This window comes from Cupressus sempervirens, chromosome 10 (assembly GCF_028749045.1).
Source record: "Cupressus sempervirens isolate cs-2001-9-10 chromosome 10, ASM2874904v1, whole genome shotgun sequence".
NCBI classification, from domain to species: Eukaryota; Viridiplantae; Streptophyta; class Pinopsida; order Cupressales; family Cupressaceae; genus Cupressus; species Cupressus sempervirens.
The window spans coordinates 35,148,002-35,154,269 of record NC_143127.1 but is presented as its reverse complement, the minus strand read 5'-3'; the positions used below and the strand labels follow the sequence as shown (position 1 = coordinate 35,154,269).

General features: G+C 34.7%; 1 pseudogene across 1 annotated transcript; it reads right to left on the bottom strand.

The window, feature by feature from the left end:
• Positions 1 to 1,919: 1,919 nt before the first annotated feature.
• On the bottom strand, positions 1,920 to 6,011 carry LOC149532433 (protein DETOXIFICATION 33-like; annotated as a pseudogene). The gene is made up of 9 exons (XR_016358134.1): positions 5,613 to 6,011; positions 4,276 to 4,815; positions 4,032 to 4,118; positions 3,521 to 3,577; positions 2,882 to 3,120; positions 2,650 to 2,768; positions 2,435 to 2,521; positions 2,284 to 2,343; positions 1,920 to 2,199 (listed from the first exon to the last, which is right to left on the bottom strand). The product of XR_016358134.1 is annotated as a protein DETOXIFICATION 33-like (transcript).
• Positions 6,012 to 6,268: the final 257 nt, after the last annotated feature.

Genomic DNA, 6,268 nt, shown 5'->3' with positions numbered 1-6,268 from the left:
TCTTTCGTGTATACATCATGTTACATTTAATCTATGAAAATCTCAAGTTTACTAATCTTGATAGGTGATGTGGTCAAGGTTCAATGTTGGAACTTGCACTCTGATACCATATGTAACATACAAATTTTCTAGTCTTGAAAAGAAGAAAAACATTCTGAAATAAAGCAATTATGAAAGCGATACTTGAAACCATATTACCAAAGTGAACATCTTTAATCCATTTCATGTGAAATTAACTAAAATAATTGATTTCTATAGCATTACAAAAGAACTCAAATCATTACCATCAATTCTATGATATTTAATAATTACAAGAAAATGAAATGCATAATAAAGAATTGAAGAGGGACATACATAATTTGGCTGAGGTGTCTTATAATGTTGTGCAAGCCTCGACTTTCGAGTAAGAGGAGAAGCATTAGCTTAGGCTTAACCTCCCAACCATGGACCTTATCATTTCCCCACACAATATTTTATCAAGAAATGCCCTCCTTGCCCCAGGTTTAGGCTTGGGGCACTATCAGTTCAGCCAATTGAGCAATATCGATGTTTAGAATGTTTTCTCAATAATAGGCGGCCATGCCTGATTAACTGGTATCACCGACATCATGTGATCTATAGAAGGCAAGCATGCCTTTAACAACCTTGGCCAATGATCTAGATGGATTTTATGATACCCGATGACCACCACTCGACTTGACAACAAAGTATACGAATTGGACAACATGAACTTACTTGGATGTTTTTAGAGTTTAATTATATATATTATCATGTTTGATAGTTCTAATTTCTATTCTTCCTTTTGCAAGGATTTTCTCCACCTCTTCACCCTCTTTCATTGGTCCTTCCAACTAGGGCGAACCTTTGATGATTGATCATGTTGCTAATAATGAAATTCCTCCATTAGCAATATATTGCTAACTCGAGTCTCAACTAAAAACATGAGATAAAACAACTCTAACTGTAAGTCGTTCTAATGAGTCATAAATCATAAAATAAGATGTTTCACAGATGTACATAGAACTATTCTTTATGAGAGTCATACTTGTGCATTTTGACTCATTTCTGATGCTAAACAGTTGACATTTAGTCATGAAGAAATAACAAGAAAGGCCAATAGACATGTGTCGAGTACTTATACTTCACTTGAAACATAAAATAGTTGAGGAATATTAAAATACTTATTAAAATACACATATCTATATACGGGCATAATTAAGAGGATTGTGATTTATCTTAACCTCATATCCCCCCGATGTATATATTTATACATATGTTAATAGAGACAAGCTTGGATATTTAATATCATGGTGGCATCATACCTATATATGTATGTATGTATGTACGTATGATGATGAAGAAGAAAATAATGATGTCAACATAGAACAATGAAGGTACAAATTTTGATTATGTTTATATATATAAATATATAAATATTTTCTATGATGCCCAAGTAGCTCATGTGTGTCTAATGTATGCACCTTGTTATGAAATCGTTAGATTCTTGCCAATGTAGTTAGAGGCCATACCTAACGATTGAACAAATGGACTAGAGTAGTGTCTCATTCTTTAAATCTCGTTTAGCAATATTTTCTCCTCTTTATATGCTCTCACAACGACCCATGCAACATTTCCACAATAATAACAAGTTCTTCCCATTTTAAATCAATACCAAAATGTAACAAAAATAATTGTAACAATGACTAACTACCATGATCTGGTAAACATAACAAACAACTCTTAACTATCATTATCAAATACATGACAAGCAGTGGTTAACTACCATTATCAATAAACAATTATACAAAATAACTGTAAACAATCAAGTTCACATAAAATAAATAGATTATAACTTCTTTTTGACATAATCAAAGACTAATCATCTCACCAGATAAAAATTTAATTTAGTTAGGTCAAAATTTTTGAGATGTAACACAAATATAAGTTTAATATATTTAGGTCAAAATTTTGAGATGCAACACAAATTTGCAGAGAAAGTTTAAATCGGCAGATTTCTATAAAAGTTTAAAATTGCAGGAAGATTTTTAATTGGAAAATTTATGTTTCACTATTCAGGAAAATCGAAAATGGTAGTAATTCCGTAAATTCAACTTAACGAAGTCCAGCTCGTGGCCGTAACGCCGATTCAACATTTCTTCTGTATTATTGAGAGACGTCATTTTCCGCATTCTGTTCCGCCTGACAGTTTGAATGGAAAGGATCGGTGAAAACTCTATGACAGAAATTGAAGTTCTGTAGATTGTATTAAAAGTCTTCACTGACCTTCGTTTGAGGGACAGTTGATCCCCCCCACAACTCGAGGCGATCCTTGGCTTGAGCAACCTGCATGACAAAAAGAAAATACGATAAAAAACATAATGGCGCAATCATATCACGGTGCTGTAAACCTCTAAAGAAAAACGATGGTTCTTACCTCTTTATTCCAGTCAGTGAAAAATGTGATTAATATTAGAATCATGGTCTGGAGGGCTGTTCCACAAATCATACCAGTCCAAATTCCCTGTTTCAACATGCAAGTTAGGGTTTTCTGGCATACAATAAAAGACGAGCGATTTGGGAATTTAGGGTTCTGGGGTATAAACTAACTGAAGGGGATTTGGGAATATGGGTGGGTGGGAACAAGTTTACCTTGGCTCCGAGGTCAAATTTATAGCCCAAAAGAAGGCCCAGGGGTACTCCAATAACATAGTAGCACCCTATGTTTACATACGCTATCAGGGCTTGCCATCCTCCTCCCACAGCCACACCTGAGATGTTTACATAGAGAATCAAAATTTACAGTGCTAAATCTGAATTGGTCAACTTCAAGAATTATTGTCATGTAAACTTTGATAAATCTGAATTAGTATTTACTTTGTACCTGATAGAACTGGCTGTACGCTATTTAAGAGCATTGTCACTCCAAGTAAAATAGCCATGCTGGACACCAACTTGATGACTGATGCACTATTTGTGAATAATACAGCAAAATCATCTTTGGTGGCTAAAATGATACACATACACACTATTCCGATAGAGAGTGATGTTATAGTCACTATAAGGACAGAGAATTTTGCAGCTCTTGGGTGGCCAGCTCCCAGTTCGTTTGATATTCTGACACTGCCAAGCTCAATGCAAGCTAAGCAGTAAGCACAAAATATATGAAAACACCAGCAGTCAAAAAATTGGAAAAACCTTCTATGAGTGATCTCTGTCTAGGTTCATTTCTAAATACTGGATGTGAGATAAAAGTTCAACGATAATAATTTTCACAATTCATTTCTAATATAAATTATGTTTCTGCAATCGATTGTGTATGTTTCTTGGCATTAATGTTTCGAATCACATTCTTTGATCTATGCTGATAATGGATCACTTTGTCTGATAGATCCAGAATATGATATGAAACGTTGATGCCAAAAACACATACACAATCAAATCCAAAAACAAAATTTATATATGATATCAGGTACTAGAAAAGCCTTAAAAGTAAAACTTCTATTACTAGAAAAGTTCATACCTAATGCCAGCATTGAAACCTATGAAGATCATTGCTTCCCATCCATTCAGAGTCATGCTGCAAAAGAATTGATAAAAACTGTTAAATCGAGAGTATTTTACAGTAAGAATTACAATAGATAACAGGTTTAAACAACCTTATGCACCAGGAACAAAGGACCTAATTTCTATACAGCTCTATTGACCTAGGAAACAGGAAAATTTGTTTAGTTTTTCTTCTGGAATCGATTGTGTGATAGTTTTCAGCATCAACATTTTAGATCACTACTCTACAATCCATCATTTTCAGATGATGAATCATATTCAATGTTAAAAACTATTACACAATCAATTCCCAAAAACAAAACTCATCTAATATGAATTGTGAAAATCTGATGAACTTTGAAGAAAAAAAAATGGCCTTACCCATACACTCACCAGTTCATCTCAATCAGTAAGAGCTTGTGATTTCATATTCCAGAAGATTTAAAACTGCATTTTAATAATTTTTTGATATTGGAAAGGCTATTTACCAGACAGATAATGCATCGACTTCAACTGCTGCATTTTTTAGATGACCCGTCATAATAGTCAATGACATCATATACCAGAACTCTAAACTGAAAATGGCCACAACAGAAATGAATGAATGTGATAAACACAATTTTAAGCCTTCAAACATTTTGTTCATTCTCTGCTCCTAATTTAAGTTTTCCATTATCAGAAATTAAGGATAGAACTATAAGAGAAAACAAACACTGGTGTTCCATAACTAACCATAACATGATAGATGAAGCCAATGAAAGTCGTACAAAAGCCCATATATCCTGAAAAGCGAGCCAGGAAAACCCTTTCCAGGCATCCTGGCAAAAGTAAACGATGTACAAGAATTGGCAGATATCAGTAATCCACCATGATACATTCAATGGGATAGCCACTCCAACTAATCCCATCTCCAGTTTGAATATCAATAACCAACTCAGAAAAACATGGAAAAGCAATCCAAAAAAGGCAATCCAAAGCCATGGCCATGACTTTTCTCTGTGCTTGAAGAAACTTCTGCATTGGAAAGATGAATGGAAAAGCAAACAGCTGTGGTAGTATCCAAATGGCGAATATTCCAGCTGATTCAGCTACGTCAGCATCCTGTCCTAGCAACTTCAGAATTGGCGTGGCGAAAATGAAAACAAGAGAAAGAGGCAGTGCTGTATAGAACAATATTATCCATGAACGCTGCATATATACTCCAAGCATATGAATCTGCCCTGCCCCAAACGCCTGCCCACACAGGGTCTCTAGCGCACTGCCCATTCCCAACTGCACACAAACCAGAAATAATCCGGTCATGCATTATTCATTCCTAACTTCAACAAAGTAAATACTTTGAGCATCGTTGTAAATTGAAAACATGGATGCTATTTTATGTTTCTAGATTCGATTGTGTGATTACTTTTGCATCAGTTATTCGGTTTCATCTCATCAAGATAAGAAAAAGAGAGCTTTATGAGAATGTGATCCAAATGCCGATGCAAAAATAATCACACAATCAAATCCAGAAACATAAAATTTGATAGTTTCATATGGATTGTAGAAATCTTCTTGTTCTTAATTTACAGCTGCCCAAATTTATGTGGAATTCTTATTGTGAGTTTCATGCCAATCCCACTGATTTCCCTTCTTTGATGAGGAAGAGGATTGGCTACACCAGACACCTATGGATTGATAGAATGTAGAAAGGACCTACTACAGTTTTCAAGTTTTGGGCATTTGAAACAGGGCATGGAATCAATATCCCCTGTATTTGGAGCAAACACTTGTTTGAATCTTCAGTCCTTGAGAGATGAATGCATATTGTATTTCCATTACCACTAAGATGATTATATCCACCTCTTGTTACAGAATCGAACATCAGTATTTCATATAAAGTACTCAATATTAGTGGGTTATAACTTTTTTGTTATATTCTACTGGCAGATAAACTCCTTGAGAGATATTGTTCAATATCTCCAGAGAGAAATTTATTTGTAAAATTAATGTTGGTAAATCTGCAAAGAAGAGAACACAAGCAAATAAAGTTTTTATTTTTTAAAGGGGCATTCTCTCATTGTACTCACCATAATTCCAAAAGCGAGTGCTCCAATGACTGAGTTCCCAATGGCCACAGCGGCCTGGTTCACAGTACCCAGTTGTCCTGCAAAGGTCTGTGAAATGCCTGAAATTGAATAGTTACATAAAGTAGTGAAAATTGCAGGACCTGCAATTGTCCACAACTTCTTAGATTCAATCCAACTCTCTTTCCTAAAACTCTTAAATGAAGTGATGGCAGATATATCAAGATCAAGATCAGACTTTCTTGGCACTTCCTCACATCCATTTCCATTAATGTTATCTTGTTCATGATCTTCGGCAATCAGTAAAGAAGAGTGGAGAGAGTCTGCCATGATCAAAAAAAAAGTGCTTTGCTCTCTCTCCTACGGATGAGCACTTCTAAAATTTAAATTGTTTCAAGATTTTCTGTTACTCGAAGGAGGAAGCAAGTAGGTTTGAATTCTGATGACATTCATTGAAAGGTAGATATGATGTACGGTCAATTAGTTGAATGAATGCCATTGAATGCCATTGAATGTAATTTTTTATTTGGATTTGTTGCGTGAAATTTTAATGATGCAAACCTGTTATGTCTTTTTGTTCATATAATTAACAAATTATTTATGACACGGTTTCAATCTGATTCTTCTAGAAGTAGGACTTCCACTGAATATAACTAACA